We start from the raw sequence: 26609 nt of genomic DNA, 5'->3' as shown, positions 1-26609 counted from the left end.
TATACTGTATACTTCAAAGTATCTTTCACTTCTATAGAAATTTATCTGCAGAGTTCAACCATGTGAAAGCCCAGCGTTGAGGAGCAAAGGCAACACAGCAGAGATACAAAGGAAAACACAGTCTGACCAGGGCTGGACTCTAAAGACTAGAGCTGCCATACCTGTATTCATGCTCAATACTTCAGTGCCATTCTAGAGAGAACGAGCATTTCAGGATATATAGAAAAGAGCCACCTCAACAAGCAATACTGATTCATATGGACCTTCAAGCTCAGATACCATTAAGGAATTTGAGTTTCAGAGGTGACAGTTTTCTTTCGACAGTTCATCTGCAGAGGTGACCATTCAGTGATCAACTAAACACCAACTTTGAAAGCCTCGTAACAAAAAACGGAGACCAAACAGAAAGCATTCCAAGACATCAATCCCATTTTGTAAGTGGTTCCTTCTTTAAGTCATATACAACATTTCTAACAGCACTACATTTACAGCTTTCTGAAGGCAAACTGTTTCATCTTTTCTGTAAAACTTCCAGTATAAGATTCCTTAAAAACAGTATCTATCCTAAAGAACTCAAATGAAGTCTCCCAGCAGCCATTTAAACAAAAACCACTGTTGATGCACTGAGAAACACAGGGATACATTGCTTAGTCTAAGGCACAAACAATGCAAAGACATTCAATGTAATTACTTCAAGACCATAAAAACAAACAAAAAAAAAAAACAGCATTAGCAGATCATAATTAGGATTAAATAATTATTACCTTCTCCAGTGCATGATATGTATTCTTCAGTCAAAGTTCCAGTACCTGAAAGAAGTAATACGCAGGGAAAGTTAGTTATACTGATACTGTCATTAAATTCATCCCCACCCACGTTAACTAATTTTGCAAACAGGCCATTTTGATCACTTCAGTACCTTCAGACAACGCAGTGTGCTGGCTGGGCACCCTATGGCAGGCTTCCCCACTCTCCACACCAGTTCCCCCAGCACACAGGCATTCCTCCCCTGGAGCCCATCACTTCCTGCAGACACCAGATGTGATACTGAGGATTAAGCAGCTCCTTGTTTCTTCAATTCTGACTAATTTGCTAAGGGCCAATAAACTTTCAGCCTGCTGCATCAGCTCACTTGGAATCTTTTTTCCCCAGGTGCAACAAACTTCAGGCTTTCAACAGGTGGCAGAAAGCCCCAGCTGCTCCCCCACCCCTGCTACACATCAGTAGATCCACCCAAATCCCAGAGCCATTTACAAGGAGTCCCAGCACCACCATTAGATAACCCTAATGACCAATGTATTTTTAGATTCCAAACAATCTATCCCTTGCTGCTCAGAACAATAAAAGCTCTCTGGTTTTTGCTTTTAAAGCTCCCGTTTTCTCTAGGCTCCGAGGAATCCCTCGGCTCACAAGGCACTGTGCCGAAGCAGAAAGGAGGTTTCTTACAAAACACACGACCTTCAGAACTGCATTTGTGTTTTGTTTGTTAAAGCCCTGTCATGCCTGCGTGCACAATCGAACCAGGGCTTTTTTTGGTGCTCGTGTAGGAGACTCTGGATCAGATCATTTTTCTCTTCCCCCACAACCCCAGCACGTGTACCAACTACTACGCCTGCTGCTGCTTGCTTCTGTAGGAGCTCTTGCATCAGGTGCTCACTCAAGCAGGACAGCCGACCTCCTGCATGCCCACACGGTGCTTTGGATACTGATAACTTCAGTAGAACAGGTGACTCCAGTTAAAGAAGCATACACTGTAACTTCCAATTAACAGATCAAACCAACAGCACCTACGTATTAAAGCCTTCAGAACTTTCATAACTTCCAACAACAGAAATGCTTTCGGGGGCAATTTCTTACATCAGTTTCCATTGGTAGAATGATATTAACTCAAAAACCAGGAATAAGCAAATCCAGGATGCTTTACATTCAGTATAGTATTTCATCCCTTAGTGATTGCAAGAAAACGAACACTGTTCTTCATAGTCATGCATTTGAGACTGATTAAATTAATTGTACTTTATCCTCACTAGCAGCTCTGAACCCAGATTCCCAGGCTTGAAATGATAAAGCATTTTAACTACGTTACCAGCAAACATTCAGCAGTGCCCAGGCAATTCTGCTAAACATAAGATCTCCCACAGCTCAGGGGAGGGCTGGCCATTGCATCCCACTGCTTCCCATCAATTCAAATGCACTCTGCAATTCAGGTGAAGAACAGGTGGAAACAGGCACCAAAGGGAACCAGCAGTGATCTCCCTTAGGTGACACTATGGAAGGCAGTGCACCAACAACTGTATTTAGCAGCTCCAGGTTTTTCTGCATCCCTCGTCAACAGAAGGCTTGGAGAGGAACTTCAGAATGCAGATATGAAATTGTCTCCAAAGGAAAAAAGCAACAACCCTCTTTCAATGTGGCTCCCCAGCCACCACTCCACTCGTTCCGAAAGCTAAGGCTTCCTAAAAGCCTCAAAAGAAATTCAGGTTTACACAACCCTGAGTTTCTGTAAAAGAGCAGCACATACTTCAAGGAAAATATCGCTTAAAGCGTTGCCTCTATTTTCCATCTTTATTTCACAGAAATACTATATAATCACACTCCAAATTTGCTTTTTCAGGTAAAGGCAGTTTTTTTGGGAGCTGGCTACTGGGGGAACTGATGAAAGCCTGAAGAGCTGATTTCATCTGCTGCCAGCAGACATCCTCACATTGCACTCCAAGTCTATAGTGGCTCTGAGATGGCTGAAAGAAGCCATCCCACAGAAAGCTGAGGTGTGTTTCGCACCTGGGAGCTCATTAGCATATTATGCAAATGCTGACATTCTGAGAGCATCCATCCCCAGAATGCTTATGCAAGATAAGAGTACACAGTAAGGGTTATATTTCTGCGGGCAAGAAGCAACCCTGGTCAGTGGCAAGAACGTTACAGAGGCATCAGGATCTGAATCCCCAGACAAAATTTTCCCTTACTTATTTCAAACACAAAACTCGTTTGCTGATTTTTCATCTTTTTTTTCATCCCAGCTCTGCTGTGGGCTGGTGTTTACTCAGCTCGTCTACTCAAGCACTGTTCTGCATTGCCATCAATCCAGCAGCACAGTCTTGTCCTGTTTCCACATCTTCCATATTTACTACTGAAGGAAGCTAAAAGATTTCGCATCTGTCTCTGCCTTATTCCAGTCTCAAATTAAGCACTGCAGAGGCTCTCTGACTACAGATCTGTCTTTACCTCAAATCCACCAGATACCATTTAAGGGCTTTCCCGTTTCTGCTTTCTAATATAGGTTTGGTATCTTTCAAAGCTTTTGCTCTTTCTATAAACACAACATTCTCCACTGTATGCTAAAAAATGTGAGAACTACAAACCTGCTAGCCTCTGAGCTTATTAATATAGTTCATTGAATAAATAATGAAGTGTTTCTGATCCCTTCCTTGCTTATATTCACTCTCAGTGGCCCTCCCACCCTCATGAAGAAAGATGAAGTTCACTGCAATTTCTCACACTGCTTTCTCTACCCCTGCACCTGGACCACACTTAGGAAAGCAAACCCAACAACCAGACTCATTGCTGCCCTACTTTGCCTCAGCTGCCTCTCAAAACGAGAAGACATTAACTCTGAAGTACCACCATCTCAGTAGTTACATCAATAGATGAAGAGAAAAGGGCCAAGAAAGAGAGCACCAAGGAAGCCACGCTTCAGCCAGCCACAGCCACCAGCTGCAGTGGATGGAAGAGGCAGCCCTTCCTCAGCATCTCCCAAATCCTCATCTTGCCTCTTGCTCCTGAAGTCAGACATTGCTATCAACACAACAGATTGATGACAGGAGCTAAACAGAAGAGAGTTTTCCAAAGCTGAAATATAAAACCAGTATTCATTTGCCCTGTAAACATCTCTTGTGCATTTAGACATAGTTGGCAAGTCAGCCAAGAGCATTCTCTAAGCCTATGTACCTCGTGCAAAAAGATAAAAATAATAATGGAAAAGCCTAATCACCATCACAGGTCTCCCAGGGTTTGATTGGTTTAACTTCAAAGTAAAATGCCACCAAAATAGAGATCTCACATAGTTTATTATAAGGAAAAAAATGAAAATTTAATATTGCAAAGTGTTATTTTTAAGTAACAGAAAACCTCAGTCTCACCAAGTAAAGAGCACACACATTTCTATTGGATTTCTAGGCTTTAAAAGGCAACTTGATGCCATTTGCTTCACAAATGAAAAGAACATTGACCTGCATGACTGCATATTGATAATAATCTTTAGACAACAGAATTCTGCAGAGATCGTAGAAGAAATCTCACACTGCTTCAGCAGCTGGTTCATAAATTGCACCTCTAAGCTGCATAACCCTTGAAATTGTCTGTTACTTATAACAGGCCTCCCTGCTCCATCAGAATACGCTCAGAATACACTGTTTTTTTGACGGGACACAGGCACATGCATGTAAAAATGCTCTTTCAAAGGTATTTTCCACGTGGAAATATAGGTGAATAGCTCACGTATTGCTAAAAAGCCAAGGATAACTCCAGGAGACTGCACTGACAGCTGAGGATGTGACCATCGCCCTTCTTTCCACTTTAAATGCAAAGTAATGAAATGCGTGCAGTTGTTTCGCATCGTCTGAGAGATGCTCTCGTCTTTCCAAATTGCTGATTAGGAGATCCTGTGCTCATTTGTGTACAGTGCATCAATCCAGCCACTTACCAAAGGTTATCTAACAGAACACGTCAGGCTTTGATGACAAAGGCAAAAATCACTGTAGATACAGCCAGTTTTATGCATGTGATATCTCATTACCATGCTACGTAGCTTCTCCTTCCACTTCTTCTTTTCCAAGCAACAGAAGGGGTGGGTTGTACCAACTCCTTGCTATCAACCATATTTTTATTCACCATCATGTAAGCTACAGGTTGGTAGTTTTAATTTTGAATGAGATGGATCCCACGTGCATCTTTAAGGCTGTTCAAGACCCAAGCCTAAGGCTGTGCCCTGATGTGTCTCCCCAGGGCATGAGCAACCCACACCACCACCAGCACGCATCTGTCCCAGCTCTGCCCCAGACTCAAACCAACAGCTTCTGAAACAGTGAGGCTTTGCAGAACAGAAGTTCCCATTAGTTTCTGTATTTCTTTTCCAGTCTTCACTTGGTGACTTGTGCAGCTGCACCTGGCCAGAAGCCTGAGCCAGCTGAAGGGCACAGCAGAAAGGATATTGTTCAATGTCATATCTGAGTGATTCTTTGCATGAAGGAGCAAGTTGAAGTTAACAGTCTATGCTAGCAGAGAAGAGAGTGGACCATTAGTTCCCCTTCATTTCTTGCTCCTATCCCTCTTATATTAAATCTTTTCTGACCAGGATTGCAGTGCCAGAAGCTGAAATCAGAACTCTGATAAGGAATGCCTCTAATCACTTGTCACCAATTACAAAATGCCAAGCAAAAAAAGGTCAGTAAGAAAACCACGTAAGTAACTGAGTAATTAGTATCTACATAACCTGTAATAATTAGCACTTGATTGTTGATTTCCACTTGGCATGTTTTACCATTCTGTTTTTATTTGAGCTGACAATTTCATGTTTATTTGCAAGCTAAGGCAGGTATTCACATAGTCCCCCGATTGCTGTAAATGAACGCCTTAAATATTTGCTGCTGGTGATACATTTTAAACTTTCAGCAAGATTATCTTCTAATACTCAGAAGTGTGAGATTTTGTGACCTTGTGTGTTGAGGAATAATCTTCTACAGCGAGATAAAATGGATGCACGCCCACAGTCTCTCCTTGCTGAAGCTACAGCTCCATCACTGTTAAACTGTTTGTTTTTCCTTTTTAATTTGCTCCCTGTCCTTGCAAACCAGAAGACATTTCAGATCGCCCACATACTCCCTCAACACCACGTTCTCCAAAAACAAGGTCTTTTTCTTTCTAGGTTGGTTTCTTATACAAATTGCCACGTTACCTAACTGGGACACAGCACACAGATACACAAGGACTGTGCAGGGCTTGGAAGTTGAGCATACCCACACCAACTACATAAACACACATTTTCCTGGTGCCTGGCCCCCCTTCTCCTGCAACAAGAAGCAACAGTTTGAACAAGGTGACTTGATATGGCTTAATTCAACCAACGTGGAACAACCTGAGATGAACAAGACCTACCAGCTGCCTACAAAAGCAATCAAGCCTACGAGGTCGGATGAGCAAGTCCCATTTTCAGTGCCACAGCACAGAGAGTTTCTTCAGTTTTAATCCACTGCTCTCAGTGAAACCTCAGGGAACAGTGGGTGGTGTGCATCCATTTGTAAGGACTCAAAGCAGGGGAAGGATGTGCTGCTACTCCTCTGAGAGGCTGTCAGGTCAGGGGAGCAGGAGCCCTAAGCAGGGGCACCTGAGGAAGCACTCCTTCCTCTGCCTTCAGGAAAAGCCTCTTCCTTTTGGAAATGCCAAATTATAACTAAAGAGTGATGTTGTTTTGAGATTGATTTGTGCAACCAATTTAGCAAGTCCTGAATGCCACTGAGGACAACTAACAACAGAGCCAAAAGCCACCTTGACTTCAAGAACCAACTAAAACATACACACAAAGAGTTTGCAGAGAGTAGGAAAATGATAAGTGAGCAATCATTTGCACTCTTAATATACAGCAGAGAACTACTGAAATACGTTTATCTTTTTTTCCAGTCAGCCCTAAGCAGTACATAACAAGAAAAGCAGGTAAATGCAATAATAAAATTGATGGTACACAGAAACAGCAAAAACCTTGCACAAGTTTCCAAAGAACAGAAGATGTCATTAGTGACTAAAGTACAATAATCTCACTTCTCAGGAGACAGGATTTCTAGTTTGGTGCAATTCCATCACTAAATAGAAATCTATGCTATGAAATTATATCTCAGTCGGAGGTTCTTCCAAAGGATTCATAAAATACTGAAGAATAATGAAGAACTGATCTTAGAAAACCAAAGATTGCACGTGAAGTTCCTTGTAAACTATCATTTACAGAATGAAGCTAATTGAGACATCTGAAAATTTAAGTGTTTTGCAGCAGGAGACAGCAAATAAAGGCAAGTACCAGCTACAAACCTAAGAGGAGGGGGAAAAAAAACAGGAAGACTAGTCAAAGTAACTGAACAGAGACTGAACATATCTGAAATGAGCCACAACATCAGTAGTAAAGCATTTCCTTTAAACTGATTTGATAACTTGATTTCTGAAATCTAAGCAGAATCAGTAAGGGACCATGAAAGCTTTCCTGCTGGCATGCAACATCTTTTCCTCTTTAACTTCCCAATCCTGAAGCAACTCCATGCAGAAGAATAGGGAATATTTAACCAATGTATTCTCTATGACTGGAGGAGGGGAGGGGAGGAAGTTTGCTGTAACATCATCTGTCCAAATTCAGAAGCGCAGAAAATGACTAGTCTGCATCCTAGTGATTGCAAGCCCTTTTCATAGGAACAGTAAAACAAGCTAAGCTACCAAGCCTTGGGATCTGTCAAAACAGAAGAGGTCTCAAGTACTCATTTATAAGGGTAGTTTTCTTCTTCCTCTCCTTCCACTGGTTCAATTATTACAGCAGCATCGTGAATAAATGGTATTATTTTCAGGGAAAATTAGGAAAAAATTAAATAAAAGATTAGGATTAGCTACAGATCCCCCTCCCCCTTTTTTTATTTTTAAATACATCCATAAATTACTCTCCCTACATGCATCGCATTCTACTGTTGCAAACCTACCAGCTCAGCAATCCCCCCCTAATTGCAATTCACTTAGTTTTGCCAAGATGCTCTACCCACTACTACACCCTACTCAGCTTAATCAAGCAATTAGTTTGGCCACATTAATAGATGTACAAGATGCAGGAGAAAAGCATGTAGCTCCATCCTTACTCCTACACCATGGGCAATCTAAGAGTATTAATGAGCACAGCGATAAAGCAAGCACATCAGGAGGAGATGGAGCTGTTGTTGACCTGGAGGAGCACGGTTGTGCCTTCACACTTGTGCAAGCAAGGCTGTGTCGTAGGAAGTAGGAGAAGTTCATGGCCCACATCATATTAACCAAGCACAGCATTTCCTTCAATGGCACTAAAGTGGCACAGATAAGGCTGAAAAGTTCATTAATCATACTGGTAACAGCACCGTTCTCAAGAAGAGTGAATAGAAGCACTTGGCAGCGCCCTGGTGCCCTTTTTTGCTCTCACCATCAGGTACTTCTGCCTGGCTCTGTTGGCACCTGACACTAAAACTCAAGCAAGTGCTACGCCGTGCTGCAGAGAAAAGCTCATCAGCACGGACACGCTTTCCAAAAGCTAACACCACTGTGCTGAGGGGTGATGCCTCGTAAGCTGCTGCAGCCTTGGGGTATGGAAAGGAGATGAAAGTGCAGCTGGGAGCTGTGGGCAGACCTGCTCAGGGATCACGAGCAGCACCACCAGAGACAGCAAAATCCTGTTTGTGAAGGTCAGAGCTGAAATTCGGCAATGGTAAATCCCATGAATCTGGAAAAAAGACTCAGCCAAATGCCATTTCAACTCTTATAGGCAGAACATCTACATGAGTGAGCATGGTTCTGAGCACAGCAAAGCAGCTCTGGATCAGATTTTGATCCCACTGATCTGTCAGGGGATCTCTGAGGGCTGTGAGAGCCACATTAGAGTGCTATCAGTAAGAGCAAAGCATCCAGGATCTAAAGAACGGAAATTACAAAAAGACGTTCAGAATCTAAATAGAAACAACTGAACTTTTGTAACACCAACGTTTTAGGGGGCAAAAAAGCACAAACTTGCAACTTGTTTCCCATGAAGAAACAGAAGTAAACCACTACGGCCGCAGGGAACATTGCTGCAGCATGGCTTAACAGAAGTGCCACTGCTCACACCTGGCCATGGCACTGAAATGGACGAGCAGAGCTCGAGAGAGACAACAAACATTTCTGGTTTTGAAACATGCATGCTTTTTTTGGGATGCACACAGTGGGGGCAGCCCAAGCAGCCCAGGGCAGAGCTGGTTGGCTCCTAGCAGCCCCAGTGCCTCAGCTGCTGCCTCCACCAGCTGGTTAATTGCCTTGTTTCCCCAAACATGGATTATCAGTAAAACAGATTTGTTGTGGCTGCTGTACCATGATTGATGGGAAAATATGTTCTGGAGGCAAAAAGGAGACCAACAGCTTTCCTAAAATATGGAAAAATCTGAAAATAAGCAGAGATGTCCACAGTAGCTACAATCTCTGTATTGGCTTTCAAGGTAATGCACAAGAGTAATGTAAAATTATCTACACACGTTACAAAATATTCATTGTACAAATGCAGACTGTAGGATGGTACAAATATACATATATTCTAACGCACTGTAAGATTATGTCAATATTTTAGATATTTTTACATATTATTCCATATGAAATACTTCAAGACATGTCCTTGCAGGCTTGTAACTTTCAGAAATCAATCAGACATTGCATTCCTTCGTGCACGATAGTTATTTTATATGTACATCACTAAAGCTTTTTCCTGGAAGAAAAAAAATAAGGTTAATTATGCTTTTTTAATAAAAAGTTTAAGTATTCAGCGGGTAAGCCCATTTTTATGGGTTTCTGATTTTCTACCCAGCTCTACCAACAATGCACCCAATATAAAATTCACATCAGTGTCAAAAGCAATCCCATCTCTTACTTCCACTCAAATCTGCTGCTCTGAGATGGCCTGTGGCATAGAGATCCTGCTAGGATCCTGCTGGAATCGAGCACAGCGATCCCCTTCCCTTCCCCACCCCTCTTTAAAGAGTTAAGCCCAATAACTCCATCTTCAAAGTCATTATTCTATCAATACACTGAATAATTTAGTAGGCAGCTGTTTGACTTGACATTTTTATACAGGTCATAAAATCACTAATACACTGAAACCTATGCTTTAACTGGTATTTCCACGGGGTAAAGCTGCTCAGGGACTAAGCCACACACGTGCTCCTTGCAATTCCACACCCAGCTGCACGACTTTCACATGGTTTTCTTTATTATTTTATGCATTATTTTGATGACCAATCCCAATCCCATCCCTACAAAAGCCACGACTGGAGTTATTTACTCATTTGTATGTGAACACGAAAAACATGAACTTCATACTATCTGTACAGCATTAAGTATATTACTTGATCCTCAAAGGCTAAGCAGCTTATGATTAGCACTGGGCTGTCAAGTAGGAGCTAGGAGCACAGCTTGATATTTTCTGCCTTTTGGCAACTGCTCCTGGCCATTCCCCATAGCCCTGAGCTGCTGGTTGAGCCACAAGGAAACTGGTCAGATATCTACAGCAGCTTGCTGCATCATGAAAGATGCATGGTAAACAAAAGTAATTAAGAACATTTCTTGCAGATTATTTTCCAGCTAAGCTGTTCTTATTTCTTGTCAGTATTCCTCTCAGACTTTCAAAATGGTCAGAAGTAAATGTATGTAGGAATACAAGAAGAAGGAACAAGCAAATGGAATGAAGAGACAGAAGAGCACAGAAGACTTCAGTGCAAAAGATGCTATGAAGAACATTTAAATCTGCTACCACTACAGACTGCACACCATACACGTAGCACTTACATACAGCTTGCAAGGAATTAACTAAACCTTTCCCTCAGGTTTTTCCCATGATAGGTTGTGAACGAGCAGCTGAGCTCTGCCCCCCTTCTCCCTCACCTTCCCAACTGCTCCCAGCCAGGCACAGGGAGCCCAGAGGGCTTCAGGCAGCAGTGGCAGCCCTTGGGCAGCCCAGCACAGATGATTGCTGAGGCATAATGTTGCTAGCCAACATAAATCTGATGGCGGTGTGGCTGGGAGCTACTTTGTTAAATGCAGGAGCAGCAGAGGGAAGTGAAGAGATGCCGCTCCTCAAGCACACATCAAATCCTGTACTAAACTCAGGGGTCTGACCTGCCATGGAGAGAAAAGCCCTCCATTCCCACACCCCCAGCAGGCACGGGCTGTCCCAGAAGATAACACCGTCCTCCAGGCTTCTTCTTGAATCCCAAACATTCTCCCAGATTATCAGATTAGAGAAACACAACCGCTGATGAGCTGGCCTTGAGCAAGCAGCAGCATGGGGGCACCCCCTCTGCCCACCCAAACCCCCTGAGCAGACAACCTGCAGAATGAAGCAGAGGCCTCACTCTTGTTAACAACTCCCTTTTAGAGGAGGAGAGGCAGGCCAGTACTGAGAAAATACAATCAAGTGGAAAATGAATACAAAAGCCAATGCAACTCTGCATGCTTCAGCTCGCACACAGCTAATCCAACCCAACCACAGGACACCCAGCTCGATGCCATTTTGGACACAGAAAGTGTTATAAGATATTGTAAAGGCACAAAAATCAAAAGATCTGCAGAAAAAGCTCCCAAGTGCAATTATTTTAACCTCATATAAATACATCACTTCCTTTACAAGGTATAAATAACTATATGCAATTACATGCTAATTACTTACAATTAAATTGCAGCGTAAATACAGCACCGCACAAAGATAATCAGATGGTTACTTGTACAATGTAAATTAATTGATAACAGGAGATTTACAATTGCAAATTAGAGCGATTACATTTTGAATCCTTTGTTAGATGGCAGGTATGGCACACGGTTCACCGCCGTTTTTTTCCCACCAGGGTCACATTCTGCATTCCACGTGGCTATGGGTTCCCTCCTCGGGGTGACAAAGAGAAGGAGGAGGTGACAATTTTCTGCGTCAGCACGTACAACCTTTGCTGTTCTTTCCGACATAATTACCCCACGTAATTTCCATCATTATCCGTTATCTGAAACATTCTCCATGCTGCTGGCAATAGGATACTTAGTTCTGATTAGCTCTGGAGAGAGAAATTTCCACAGCCTTATCTTCCACTTGCATTTCTGATTCCTTCTCCCCTTAGCTCCATCCGGCACTCAATTTAGTTTCACTTGTGTGGCCGTCTACAGCTATAAACACAAATTGTCTGCAATTTTACGCCTTCAAAATCCTGGGATTTTTTCATTATTTCACCAACATGCAGAAGGCAAATTTACCATCTATTCATAAAATAACAGCAGTGGGTGTCTTTGCTGCTTACTGGAATTTGTTTGTCCTTTTCTTAAAGGTTGTGCGTGCCTCTGTGTGTTATTTGTGCTATTTCAGACCACGTGTGTTGTCCCTGGCTCCTGCTAGAAAAAAGGATATCTGCAGTCACTGTTTGTTGATTTTCCATTGACTTCTGTTTGAGGCTGAAGGTATTTCTTGTTATTTTCTTATAATACACTGAGGATACCCATTTAGCTCCATTGACCTTGTAATGAAATGTGTTTCTTCTCGTTTTAGTGCTGGTGTTGAGCATAGGTTTTATTACTTATTCTATGTTTCGCTGATTTGGGATGATGTGAAGCAGCAAGCAGGTTGGGTGCACTGCAAATAGAGCACAGGAGCAGGGCAGCCACCTGCCCCCCAGGTAAGCTCTTCCAGCATCATGGCCAACCTCAAGCACACAAAGTAACTTTTAATAGCAATTTGCAAGGGCTCATTTTTTTGCTTCCTGGCTTCCAACCCTTTCTTTTTCACTGTGTAATTAAGGTTTTTCAAACTTCATCCTGCAGATAGCGAGAAATGCATTTCAAGTGGAAGAGGGAAGTACACCACGCTGTGCCAACAGAAATAATGAATTCCTCCTAGGATTGGTGAAGCACACACTAACTGAAACTACAACGGCACGCTGCAAAAAAGGAGGACAGCTTGGTAGTCTACATGGCTGCATGTTTATTCTTTTTTCAATAAAGATTAAAATGGTGCCAGACCAATTACTGCAAACTGAGCTCTCAATTCTCTCCAAACCAAATGCTCCAATAGCTTTGAGAATACTCCCTAACATCCAATCTTTTCCTCCTGTTCCACAGCCCTCACATCCCACCTCTCCAAGCCTTTGGCTAGTGCACCATGGTGCTATGGATAACTGCACTACTCTCAAATGCAGAAGCAGCTGCACGAGTTGTGTTGCAGTTTCTCATCCCACTGCAGTACATTTACTGATCTGCCTTCTGCAGTTTCATTTACAGTCCCAAGTGTGTGTATGCTAACGTGCAGTGGAAAGTAAAGCATTCAATCTGCACTAGGAGTATTAAAAAAGGGACGTCTTTGATGAATCTACTTCTGGATCATTATTTTACCACCTGAAGACTGCTTGATTTGCATTAGAAATAAATAGGCTAAAACATCATATGATCCAGAAAAGCCTAATTTCTGACACTTACATTTTGAAAAGGCACTTTCTATGGAAATTGACCCCTTTCCAGACCTCCTAAGATAACAGCTATGGAGCACGTAAAGAAGTTTCCATTTCTGGGCAAGTCTTCCTAAGGAAGTTTTCTCCCAGAAAACAATTTGAGAGTTGCCTTCTGGCATCCATCCGAGCACTGAAGGCAATAACTGGTGCCACAGACAGAGAGTACAAGTCCACTCGAAACCTCTATTACATTTTTCGTTTACAAAAATAAAGAGTATCAGCTCTGTGAACTGCAGGTCACGGAACTAGCAGGGCTGTGTAACCTGCAGGTTAAACATGCATGATTATATATGGCTTGTGAGAAGTATGACTGAGCTAATTGATGGGAAAATCACGCTGCACCAAAATGACCTTATCACTGTTCAGATTAAGCAGAGGTCCCCACAGAGCACTGACAGCCACAGCTTCAGGAGTGTTTTCAAACAGAACGCAGCATTTTACCAACTCACAGAGGTATTTCAGGCTGCAGTCACCCCTAACAGCATCCTCCATCAAATGACAGAAAGGAACTTGCCACCCATCACGGGGAGACTGCGGTAATCCCCGGAGATGCTGCACTGCCAGGATCATTAAAATGCATGACATACACTCCTGCTGCTATCAGATCAGCCGTGCATGGGAATATGATGTCTATAATAGGGAACATACTGGCTTCAACCTTTGTATTCATCTGGGATACCTTTACTACACCAGAGTTGGACTGACTTATTTCATACAGGGGAATGGGCCATATGCACAGGTCTCCCATTGACAAGCTTCAAGAGGAAATGAAACCCAGGAGGCATACAAGGAGCTTTTTACAGCGAGTCCAGCTGAGAATGAGGTTATGATTTTGGGTTTGCAAATGATCAGTGCATGCATGTGCAAGAATATAAAGGCTCCCGTACAAATGCAAGAGAACGAAACCGAGCACATTTTACTTATTCTTCAGCTCTATTATATTTTCTCTGTAGGAGGTGAAAACTGGCAATTACTCCTGAAGACGCGCAGATAGGAAGATGGAACGTAAATCAAAATAAAAAGAATACAAATATCTTCTCCAGCTATTCAATGGATATTTATTCAACCAAAGTGCTTATGAAGGACTATTCTAGCAAAGCACACGGTACAGTACGAGGAGTTTCTCCGGTCTGCTTGACGTTACTGGGCAATCAAAAGAAAAGGAGACGAAGAGAAGCAGCGATGTTATATGCAACATGCAGCCCAAATAAAGCCATTTGGAAAGAAAAGGTCAGCGGCGGTCAGGCTGACATGAATAGCACTTCTACAAGATGCAAGCAGTTCAGCCTAAGTGTACAGACGAATTTCAGAAACACCTACAACAGTTCTATTCTTCCGCTCTAAGGGGATATTCAGGGAGGAAAGGAAGACATTCACTCTGATTAGATGATTTTAAAGACCATATTCTTGGCCTGAAGAGGCATTTCGTGTGTGTTTGAAGGTCAGAATTCAGACGAACCTGCTGGAATTCATATTCATCAGGAAGAAACAAAGTAAGTCCTGGGAAGCCCATTAAAAACATATAATGTGCTTTTTCCTCAAGAATTGCTCTGAAATTGGGTGTCATGTATCTGACTTAATGCTCTAATGGTATGACTTGAACACTAGGGGAGGATATACAGGAAATATCTGTTCCTTATCTGATTATAGAAGGAAACCAAAGTCTCACAGTGTGACACTCCAAGGTGGCTTGCTGACAACCTAAACCTCCAAAATTAACTATTTATCACTGGATTAAAACAGAGCTCAGAGGGCCCGCTGTCAATCAGCCACACCGTTCAAGCTCAAAGAGCACCGGACCCCAAGAGAACAGACAAAAGGCACAAAGGCAGGCAGGGAAATAGAGAGGCACAGAAAGCGGAGGGGACCTGCCCACCATTTCGGAGCAAGAAATGCAACACTGGTCCTATAGACTCCGCTGCTCTCCCCGTTACAGGCAGGTAATTGTGACAAGCCAAGCTTGGTGGCAGTTGTTACCAGAACAAAACAGCTTGAAGAACAATTTCTGTATAAGAAATGATTCAGGAGATTGCCAGCTATCAAGAAATCATTCAAAAAAATCTTTTGGAAAGTCTTTCGTAATGGAAAATGCAGAAGCTCATCATGAGAGCCTCACTTTTCAAAAAGAGCAATATGGAGTTTTTGTCGAGGGCAGAGCTTTGCAGATGTGATTTTATCTTTAAAGCAGGTCCTTGAAAACAACTCACACACTTCAGGGATCCTGGCAAGGGCTCAGAGTGCACAGCAGAAGCACGTTATGGCTGTACGGGGTGCAGGGCTCAGTGCAGCTCCCAACAAATCCCCCCAGCACCTCGCAGGGCTGTGCTGTGATGTCCATCCCTTAACTCTGTTTCTCGTTCCAGACCTGGAGATCCCCTGTGGTGCTGCTCAAACTCATCCAAAGGATTCATACCCCAGCTGCTGCAAACAGCCTGATTATATTCACCTGAATGAAGACAGTAGCATCAACACCTATATACTGTATGTATGTAGACACCCATCATTTACAAAATCTGCTTCTGCTGTTAGTAATTAAAAAGAATCATATCAAAAAGCGGAGGGAAATCTAGGGAAATCACAGGGGTGGCACGTCAGCAATACTCTAATGGTGGAGCAGAAAAGGAAGGTCAATATTTTTGTCAAAGTCTGCAACACAGGCAGCTGCAAAAGCAAAGTGGGGCAGGAGCATCTCCAACAGTAGGTGGTAATTATTAGGAGGACATTACAAAAAGCCAGTGGTGAGAACCAGCAGCTTCGTCTCTGTTGCAAGACCAAATAAACCTTGCAGATGTTTGGAAAAAGCTGGGTTTAATTTAGAAAAAACAAATAAATACCAAGAGTGGCTTCAGAAGAAATCGGTGCTTCCTAAACCCACCCAGACTGCAGCTCAGCCAGGGCCCAGAACAAGCAAAACCTCTGGGTACATGGCCAGCAGGCAAGGAACAAAACAGGAGATGCTTTCAAGTATGCCTTCTCTATGGGGTATTTTCCAAGCAAAAGTGTCACAGACTGAGGACCAAAGATGCTTTTTTAGCAGCTGCTTAACTGATCTTATTTATGCATGAATGCAGTATTACTGTGCCAAGGAAGTTAACACTGCATTAATTCCCCTGCCTCCTGATTTAAAGGACCAGGTCACAGCCCTGTCAGATGCTTTTGCTTGTCAGAGCAGCCTTCAGCAGACCAGCACGCTGCTCACCAGGCTGGCATCATACCATCACCACAACAGGCAGCGGGCAGAGGGGGGGTGACAAGGGCTGTGTCCTGATCTCCGACCCACAGCTGTCTGAAGGGTACCCAGTGCTTCAAGCACTCGCAGCCTGCCCTGACACCTGCAGGGCAGCAGGGTCACCTCATCCTTCCTTGAAAAGCTCAAGAAATAAGGTACTTGAAGCTGACCCCTGCAGAGAGCCTTGTTACATCTCCTCCAACCAAAATCCATACGGATACTGCGCAACTGGGGAGCAAAGGTCACCACGCATCAGCATTTGGGTGGCTTTTTGTCACTTACAAACCTGCCCCCACAGAACGTTTTTGAAGAATCTTAATTCCCAGGAGGTTTTCGCGTTCATTTAAAGGTGCTCCATCTTGAACACAGAAGCTGTAAGTCTTTGCCCAAAACGCTACGCAGCATCAAGGAAATTCAGACTGACACCATTTCAAGACCGCCAAGGCAAACTGATTTAGCAGCCCTGACGGGCATTTATAAGAAAAATAAAATGGGAATCTAATTTCAGCCTACTTTACTGAAATAATATGCAACATGTTTTGATGTCGCAACATGAATATTTCATGTATGAACAGCATCTTGTTTGATGGAGAGATGCTTCCAGACACCAGTGGGAGGAGGTCCTGGGAGACAGAGAAAGCTTAATTGCGATCTTTCCGTGAGCAGCCCAACAGTACAGTAACTTTCAGATCTTCATTGACGTCTTAACTGCTTTGCTACCTGTCAATATGTAAAAGTTTAGAAGTGAAAATCATGACTGGACCTTTCCTCGTAATTAATGGCTGTATTGATCAGCTAGGGTTTCCTCCAGCCTCAGAGAACACCAGGTTTCAGAAAGGGCCCTGCCAAAGAGGTATTTATACTTAGGGCTCGTGAGCAAAAAAGGAAACTCTTGAGATCTCCAGCATGCTAACAGCATGGCTTTTTAAAAGTGCATTGATAATGAACAGCCCGATGAATTAGGGCAAAGCCGAGTATTTAAGGTCTCAGGGGCTTTTCATTTTGTTTTGATTTGCATTGAGTTTCAAGGTTCAGCAGTTTAACAGCCAGCATGGCCACAGTTCCATTTCCTTCATTTCTAACTTAGAGGGAAAAGATCTCAAGGTTACATCTCAAACAGGAAATCAATCCCAAATTCAAGCTGGCAGTTAACCAACACATACAGAAAACGCAGTCCACTTGCTGCTTAAGTTTTGCTGAATTTTGTTACAAAACATTTGCACAGCCCTTGAAGTTGCCTGGTATCTCTTGGACTAAAAATATAACCAATGAATCCAATGCACATAATTTAAATGACACTGAATATTCAATAATGGTAATCATCTAAATATTAGAAGCTCTTTGATATGTATTTCTGGGGAAATTGCATTTGTCCTTGACCTTTGCTTACTCATTATTTTGTCTACACGTAATTAACACATTCATCACATCATATAAATGCCACTTATTGATACTGTCCCAAGAGTAACTGGTTATCTAGGAAGAACGTGGACAAATTAGCATTTACTGACTCATTTAGCTTCTTTTCGGCATCACACTGAAGAAATCTATTTGTCAAATCACATGGAAACGTGTATTAAGCAGGCAGGATTTGACAAGATCATCCTTGCAGTTGTGTTACTCAGTAATGGACAGGGACAGCCCCTGATGGGAGCAAGCACAGCCTCTGCAGTGCACCAAGAGCTGCACCAAGGGGTGTGGACAGACAGACAGACAGACAGACAGATGGACGGACACTGGCATCCCCATCAGACTGCTCACAGGATGCAGACAGACAGCATTTGCTTCCTTAATTTTTTATAAACTCACCCTGGCAGATAACAAAATTGCAAGCAAAGAAAGCCGCTGCATATATTGGGAAAAAGAAAATCTTCAGATTTCTCCTCGGTGAATTGAGTTTGCAAAAAGGGTAACATACTGCCCCAGGGCACCAGCTCTGCAAACTCTGATGCCATTCAGAACTTCAGGTGTTTATTCACATTCTACATTATCTCCTCTGCCTACAGATTTCACTGTTCCATGGGATGCTGAGCATCTCTCTGCAGTAAGAACCTGGCAGAGGAGCGATGGAAAATGAGGAATAATCCTGCATCCTCTTTTTTAATCAAGAATGCATTCTCTGTTATTTGTCAACACGACCAGACACTCGGGGCTGCATAAGGTTGCTTTCAGCATTTTGTTCACAGAACATGGATTATTTTCTGGGATTTATTCTGGAAGACATTTGCAACCAATCTCTAGTAATACATATGTCAACACTTTGGTGAGGCTCGCTCGAGTTAAATTTGAAATGGAAACCGCACTAATTAATTACTTGAGATGGCACAAAAGCTTGATTTCAGCGTATGACTAAAAAGGAAAAAGATGAAAAATACAAAAACTGGCACAAGTGCTGCCAGGACCAGGGCTGTGTTAGCAGAGCAGGGCTGGGGGCTGCCCAGTCACAGCCAAGCCTCGTGTCCTTGTGTCACTGCCTGGGGATGCACAGGGCTGGGCTGCAGCCAGAGCACACCAAGGAGCTGTCCTGAGGGAAAGATGCTGCAAATATGCATCCTGGATATGCTGGTTAGGCTGGAGGGATTGCTCGGGGTGAAGTGCTGAAAGTTGGCTGCTTCCAAACCAGACTGTTCCACCAAAAAAAAAGACAGAAAAAGTGCTTGGTAAACAGGCTAAGGAACGTACTACCTGAGGCTCCAACAGGGAAAAAAAAAATGAATAAAGCAAGCAACTGCTACTAGGTTTACACTTAGTACTTTTGTAATAGAAGAAGGAACAGAAATGAAATTCAACCTGAGCAAAAAGCAGGTGATATAAGCAATCAATGCACAAAGTTAACAAGTAAGCAAAACCGTGTGCCAGAATAGACCTTTCTGACAGATCCCACTGGAGGATATCCTCAGCAACTCGGCATTAAAAAATAAAAAATCATAAGCAGCCTTGGGCAAATCATGGATTTTTCCCTGCTAATGTTGATGTAAAATATGTAAATGTATTCACAAGCTAGAAGGTGTGGATAATGACTGTTAAACATGCAGAACAGTGACCACTAGAAACAATAGCAGCAAATACACAAAAGAAAGCAGTTTTCAAATTTGATTTTTCTACTTTCACCATGGAAACCTCTCTCTAAGCACTAGCATCAAGTTCAGCTGAAGGAAGAAAACAGGCAAAGTTCTACCCTCCTTTTCAGCTTGAAATAGATTTGTTTGTATACACAAATAAACCATGCCATGTTTTCCATACTAAAAAACCCTCAGAAACCAGAAGTTCCCATTGCTTGTTCTCAGGTTCCGCTTTGGGGAAAGCACTGGAAAATGCCAAGCTGCAGATGAGCTGAAATAAAGCCCAAAATGACTCAACTTTGTGACGTGGCGGCCTTCCCTGCACAACATCCCTCTCTTCTGGCAGGAGCTGGACACAGATACACACACACATGTCCAGGGTTCCTGACAGGCTCCTGGCAGCCAATGGATGGATCACATTCAGTAACTGGAATACGAAACGTTAAGGTTCTGACATGAAGGGAATGCATGACAGTGGCACAGCAGATGAAGGGATGGGAACCTCGGCTGAATTGCCTTTACCTCCATGGAGGGGATAATGAAGAGCTTGGCCACGGCAGGAACGCACTCTCAGCAGTGAACATCGGTCTTCAAAAAGACCTTTGTAGTGCTTTCAAATTTGTCAGCAGCATCGCTAACACGCGGGAGGTATTTTAGCCTGTATGAAACCTAACTGTGACCAACGATAGCGAGAGCCTGAGTCAACATGTCAGCACATCCAAAATGCTGTGCGGATCCGAGGCCAGCCCGCTCGTATTACTGACACACCGCCCTTCATTCGCCTCCTGAAGCCACCAAGGTCACCCCAAAGGCAGCGCTATGATTTCTAAGCATGTTCACATTCGGAAAAGGACACAAAGCGATTTGACACGTAACGTGACTCAAAGGGGAAAAGGATTAAAAGACGAGGGGGAAAACAGAAGCATTTTTGGATCAAACCCTACTTTCTGCTATGAGCCACTGCATCCGGTGTAGCTTTCTGGACTTGTAATAATTGGGTATGTTTTATCATTAGCAAACATTTTTCACCGAAATTGCTCAGAGGGAAGTTTCCAAGCAGCACTTCTTCTATGGTCTAGCATGCATATATATTTTCTAAAGGAGCTCCCCCTTCCTGAAGCCCAGCACAACTCTGCTGTTTCTGCCATGCTTCTATTTGCAGCTAATATACTGAGCCATTTGCAGAGAAAGTGGAATATGAGGAGCCCTCCAAACTGGACACGTTTCCTGCTTGTTTTTCAACAAACTAATTCCACTTTCTTCCACATCCTGTTTGCACAAATGACATCCTTCCTACAAACCCGTCTACAAGACCACAGTACCATTTAGCAATCAAAACATGGATGTTCATTATCTGCTTTTCCTTCTGCTATTTCCATTTGTGTTTTTTGGGGTTGGTTTTTTTTTGTTGTTTTGTTTTTTTTTTTGCTTCTGTTTTCCCCCTTCTTTTCAGTCTCCACAATATTTGGGTCAGTTACTTCTTTTACTTCTACATTCTCTCTCTCATGCTGGCAGGTGTGATCAGAAACACATCCACTCCAGTTGTTATTAATTCATACGTATTTACAGAAGTTATACAGAAAAATACTTTGCAAAACCACAATACACTTGGGATAGATGGCCAACTCAGTTCACATATACTTATTCAGACTGCCCCCCTCCCTCTTTCACAGATTTTATGTTTATTTTAAGAGAGTTTTCCCAAAAATAAAATAAGAAATAATTAAAAAAAGATGCTTGTTTAGAGAGTGAAAGAAGGATGAAGCTGAAGAAGTTATTTTTTCTGCTCCTGAGTTAATCCTGGGGGAAATCAGTGCAATTCAGAGGGCTTTTTTTTTTTTTTTTTCCTTCCCAACCAAACATCTAAGTCAGCTCATGTTCATCTGAAACTCAGTTCACTTTAGAAAGGCTAAAGAAATGAAGCAGTCCATCAATTATTTAAAGTGTTTGGCCCTGATCCTGTAAGGGCCCAGGTACACGGCTTAATTCCACCACAGCCTTAAAGCCTGAGCCTCTCAGCCACAGGCACGGACCATGAAGAGGCTGGAAAAGAAAATGCACATATCAACACTTTCAGCCAAAAAGAAGCAGTGCAGGAGGGGGGATGCGGGCAGGCAGTCAGGCTGGACTCACACAGGGATGCTCAAGGCATGATCCCACCACGGCCAAAGGGCCAGGGCCAGGCACAGGGCTGCACCAGGCTAACGAGCACCCAGGGACGGGAGGCTGCAGGCTGCACCTGGGGGCTGTGCAGCAGAAATACTGGTCTGCAAGTCCAGAACAAAGCAGGTATAGAGACAGTACATATAAAAATGACATGCTATGTGAAAACAGAAGAGTGGATGATATACGTGATCTTAGAAGTGAATTGAAATGGAGAAACGCATTCATCTGTTCCACAGAACTTAACTAGCTACTAAAATTAGATATTGTCAGTACAGTTATAAAGGATTCTCTGCAGTTGGATTCAAATATTAGACAATATTTTACATTTTACACAACAGTAATGGACGACATTACATTAGTACAGGTATTACCAGGTTTTTCTATGTGAATGCTTATGCCTACTCATAAATGTTTCAGCCCGTTAAATCATACTTAGCTACATTTTCAAAAATACATTTTTCATCCCAGGTATTTTTGGGTTTAAAGCAAGTTTTCAGCAAGCCTTTTACCCTGACTATTTCTATACCCAGCAATCAATGCTGTTAGAGAAGGACTGATTCAAAGCAAAAACAGTGGTGCAAAAAGGTCAGCATGAGACAGAATCGTGATGCCCGCCTGGCCCCAGCTTGTCTCAAAGGCTCTTCCATGATCATAAACCCCAAAATTCTGGTGGAGGCACCAGTCTTAGAGCCACCATTGATGTCCTGGGCTCGCCCACTTCTTTCCTTACATCTCCCCATCACTGGGAGGATTGAGGAAAAGACTGCCCAAGCCTTCAGCTGCTTGCCCAGGGCCCTGAAATGTCATTTGATTTCAACACTGCCAGTAACACGTGGAGCTGGGCTTTGTCCTGAAGGTGCCACACTCAGTTATAGCTTGGTTTAAATTTTGGGAGACTTATTCAAAAGTCACTCAGACAGATGGCACCATTGGTGGTGCCACTGCAAAGGATTTTATAAATTCCTGAACTACATTCCCCTATTTCCCCACTATTTATTTGCTTATTTTTGAGCAGGCTCATGCAGCCTTAGCTACTTCACAAGCTCTATGCCCCCATAATATACGGAGCTGCCATCCTCACTATGCCCAAGAGAGAAGCTAGATGATCCAAAGCCAGAAGTGCCATTTTAAAATGTGACCCTGACATTTCTTTTTGACTGATGGATTTTCTAGGTACAGAACTGTGTTATCTCTGTAATATCTGAACTCAATTTAAGTTTGATCTATAAGATTATTTTCATTTCAACCCCTTTGGACAGTTGCAACAATAATATTTCCTTTCTCCCTACACGAATCTAATTTGGTCTTGCACTGCAACTCTGCTTAGAAAGCTGTTTAGCGGCAATGTTTCAGAAATATGAATCAAATTTTCTTGAGTGAAATAAAATTAGCAGCCCAGGAAAGGATAATTCACTTTTCTAGGGGCAGTGATTTCATATTTTAGGTAATGATTCTAAAATACAATAATAGTCGTAATAATAAAATGTTCTGAGATACAGTGGGTGCTGATAGCAACCGGCTATCAGGGGCAGCCTTGCTGTCCCTGAATATGCCAAAAATGGCAAGTCTTGCGTGAGCTGACAGAGGAGAAGCCTCCCCAGTTCAGTCTTCCATGGGACATTCTCACCACCAACTGCATGAGTAACATGGCACAAGCCATCTGAATGGAGCCACCATAGCAAGGTGTGATGTAGGAGCTCAAGGAGAGGAGAGAAGAATAAGCAGAAAGAAGATGTTTTTTATGGGCCTTTTGAAGTCGCCTTGCTCTGCCACATTCTGTGTCCTCTTTTCCCTCCACCTCCCAAAGCAGAGGTGGCAGGGCCCGCAGCTGCCTGGATTTCCCAACCACCCTCCAAGAATGGAGAAGCAAATCCAACGCCATCAAACAAACAGCAATCCCAACACTGCACTGCTGTCCCCTCATGCTAGCTGTTGCAAAGTGGGCTCCTTTCTCTGCACAGGACCTGTGATGTATCATTTAATCTAACATAAGGACTCTATTCATACAACTCAAATTGGCCAACAGTGTGCCACTCGGCTCTGCTGCACACTCTCATTTACACAGGACTGAATAAAATCGGGAGAAGGCATTCCTGAGCTATTACCAGCATGTTCAGACACATGCTGTTAGGTTTCTATCTTCAGTGGTCCAGAAGATTGAAGCAGAAGAGCAGATGAGGAATTGCAAACATACGCTGCAGTTGGACTTTATATTACTGGCTGGAAAAATACTGACTGACCTTGAGACCTGCTCTTTGGAGGAAAGGAACCCGACTGAAACCAAACAACACTGCCACAAATGCAAAACAAATACACAGCAAATAAACAAAATTAGCCAAGACCTGACACAAAAACAAAACCAGAAGAGCCTACTAGTCACAATGTTTGTTTTCCACAGAAGAGCATCCCCAGCTCATACACAAACCTGCTGGGGGAGAAGTTAACACCACCTCTGGGTCCACTTCTGAACTGCTGCAAATCTCCCATATGAGCCCTGGACAACTGGCCAAACTGCCACACAGCTGACAGTCTTCCTGAACTTCAGAAGTACAAATTCTGAGCTCAAAAACCTGCCTGACTTGGCCAAAGCTGTGCCATAGCCACCCTGCTCTGCACATGTTTGGAAAGCCTCTTGCTGAAACTCAGCTGCAGTTTCAAACCATTCCACGCTGCACTTCAAAAGCCCTAATATGTGCCTGTTGCTGAGGATCAGGAGAAAGATTTATGGTTTTAAGCAGCCTGCATGGGAATCAAGAGACAGACAAACCTCACCTGCAGCAGACCAGGCTCAGAGGATTCTGCTTTTGAAAGCGATCAATAGTATCTCCTTGCAATGCACATACTCCACCAGCTGGCAAAAATGCTCAGCAATGATAGGTGGACTGTATTATCAGCAAATGGTTCTCATAGGCTGAAGTTCTCTTGTTCCCTATCATTGCCCACTACAAAACAAACTGCCGTTAAAGTACCTGTATCGTGCCATCATAACACCTTCCAATTTTTGTGAGTTTTACTTCTTAAAATCTTTCATATCAAAGTATCTTCTAAACTGGGGAACGGCAGCCACAGCTCACTGCTAGGAGGGCAATGCTTCCAAATATTCATCCCAGGATATTTATGCAACTTGTTGCAGAAAACCCTCAGTCGTTGAGACCACACTGCTCCCAGCTCCCCTTTAGCTGAGCAAGCAAACCAGGAACCCATTAATTTGCTGCATGAGTTATGGCTCCCTGCAGCACCTTTTGTTCACTGTCAAGGTTGTGCAACAATGACGAATGCAGCTACATTCAGCCCAAAACTCTGGAATTTGATATACTAAATCATTCTAGATATTAAATGTCTCAGCGATAAGCCTGGCAAATGAATTCCTCTGGAGCCTACACTTTTGCTGTACACGAGGCAGGACGGAGCCCCGATCCCATCCCACGCTGACTCACGTTGCAGTTTGGTAGCACTGCTGTTCCCAGGAAAGAAATCAGAACCCCGGGAAAATTCACCCCGCTTTCAGCGGCCACTAAAAGATGCTGCAAATCTGCATACATAACAGAGGCAGCAAAAGGCAGTGTGGGGAATTAGAAGCTCACCAGTTATCCCTATTTTAATAGCAGTAGCTGCACACGCATATAAAATTTCCACTTTCCCTAGTAAATAAACAGAAAAGATTGCAGCAAAATAAACAAACAGGAGAACACAGTCAGAATACTTAAGCAGCAAGACACAGGCAGTTTTCAGTTTCATTGTCATCAACTTAACTATTAATCTTTTTTATTTTAAAAAGATCTTCTGCCACAGCACGCCAAAGTCAAGAGAACTGAATACACTTCATCTTATCTAATTTGTAATGAACATGTAACATTTCAAAGGAATTCTAGACCGAAATGGATTAAGGCATGAAGATGCTGGAACAATTGCTACTTCCATTTTAATTTCTCAAAACCACCATCAGATACATCATAGTGCTTAACACTGAGAAGATTTTGCAAGCCTCATAAACAACAGTGGCACTACCCATTATCACCCAAGTACAAATTAGTTTGACCTTTTCAGCTTTCTCATACTACGCTTCCTTTTTTCCACTTGACTTAAGAAAATATTGAGTCAATCTGTGTTCTGCACTCGTCATTCTCAAATGTATTTGACTGCTGTTTTTCTCCCTCCACCTGAGATTACAAGAGCCCCATCAAACCCTGAATTCACCCGAGCAATTCTTTCACTCCCACCAGCAACATTACTGTCACTCCATAGGAAAGACCTAACCTTAGGCTTAGCATTGCACCATATCTGCTTTTTCCATCTCCACCTCCCTGATAAAACGAAGAAAAGGTGTGATGGCTTCCTTTAATATTCACTGCAGGAAATGCTGGTACACAACATGAAAATCAGACAACCACTGCACCAGAAATGTGAGACAGCTGTGTGATGGCCACAGCCCTGCTCATAGAGCTCCGTGCCTGCCAGAGCTGTCAGAGGATGGAGGTATTTTCAGTTCAGCACTTCTATCAGCACACACACAAAGCATCCCTAAAACCTTGCACCTTTCAGGACATCTCTGCACGTGCTCACCGCCATGGTCACCGACTTCTGCAAGGTTTAAAATCACTCTTCCTGAATCACTGGCAGTTTCTAACAGCACGTCTGGCTGCACTGGATCCAACAGAGGAAGCTTCTTGTAGCTTTGATCTTCTTGGGTGGCAACCAAAGGAGCTGGGGATGGGCAGAGAGAGCATTGCTCTCTCAGGCACAAAAGCCTGTCTGCCAGAGTGCAAGAGTACTTGCCGCATCAGGAAGGATGGATAACAGCAGGTATAAAGACACTGGGGAAAAAAGGGTCAAACAGAGGCACAATGGCTTTGTGGGTTAATAAAGAATCAAGACGCT

The 26609-nt window shown here is 43.0% G+C and overlaps 1 protein-coding gene across 3 annotated transcripts in view; it reads right to left on the bottom strand.

The window, feature by feature from the left end:
- Nucleotides 1-26609, bottom strand: part of CNTN4 (contactin 4) — a 253514-nt gene that overhangs the window by 219999 nt on the left and 6906 nt on the right. For 2 of the 3 annotated variants that reach the window (XM_042880934.1, XM_042880937.1), the window contains exons 1-2: nt 920-1043; nt 765-809 (exon numbers count right to left, since the gene is read on the bottom strand). The gene's annotated coding sequence lies outside the window, so the exon portion shown is untranslated. Of the gene's footprint in view, nt 1-764; nt 810-919; nt 1044-26609 lie in introns of those variants that run through there. The other variant, XM_042880935.1, reaches the window with a different exon arrangement.

This window comes from Lagopus leucura, unplaced genomic scaffold (genome assembly GCF_019238085.1).
Source record: "Lagopus leucura isolate 7727_CA_CO unplaced genomic scaffold, USGS_WTPT01 Super-Scaffold_100028, whole genome shotgun sequence".
Taxonomy (NCBI): domain Eukaryota; kingdom Metazoa; phylum Chordata; class Aves; order Galliformes; family Phasianidae; genus Lagopus; species Lagopus leucura.
This window is presented reverse-complemented; position numbering and strand designations above follow the sequence as displayed.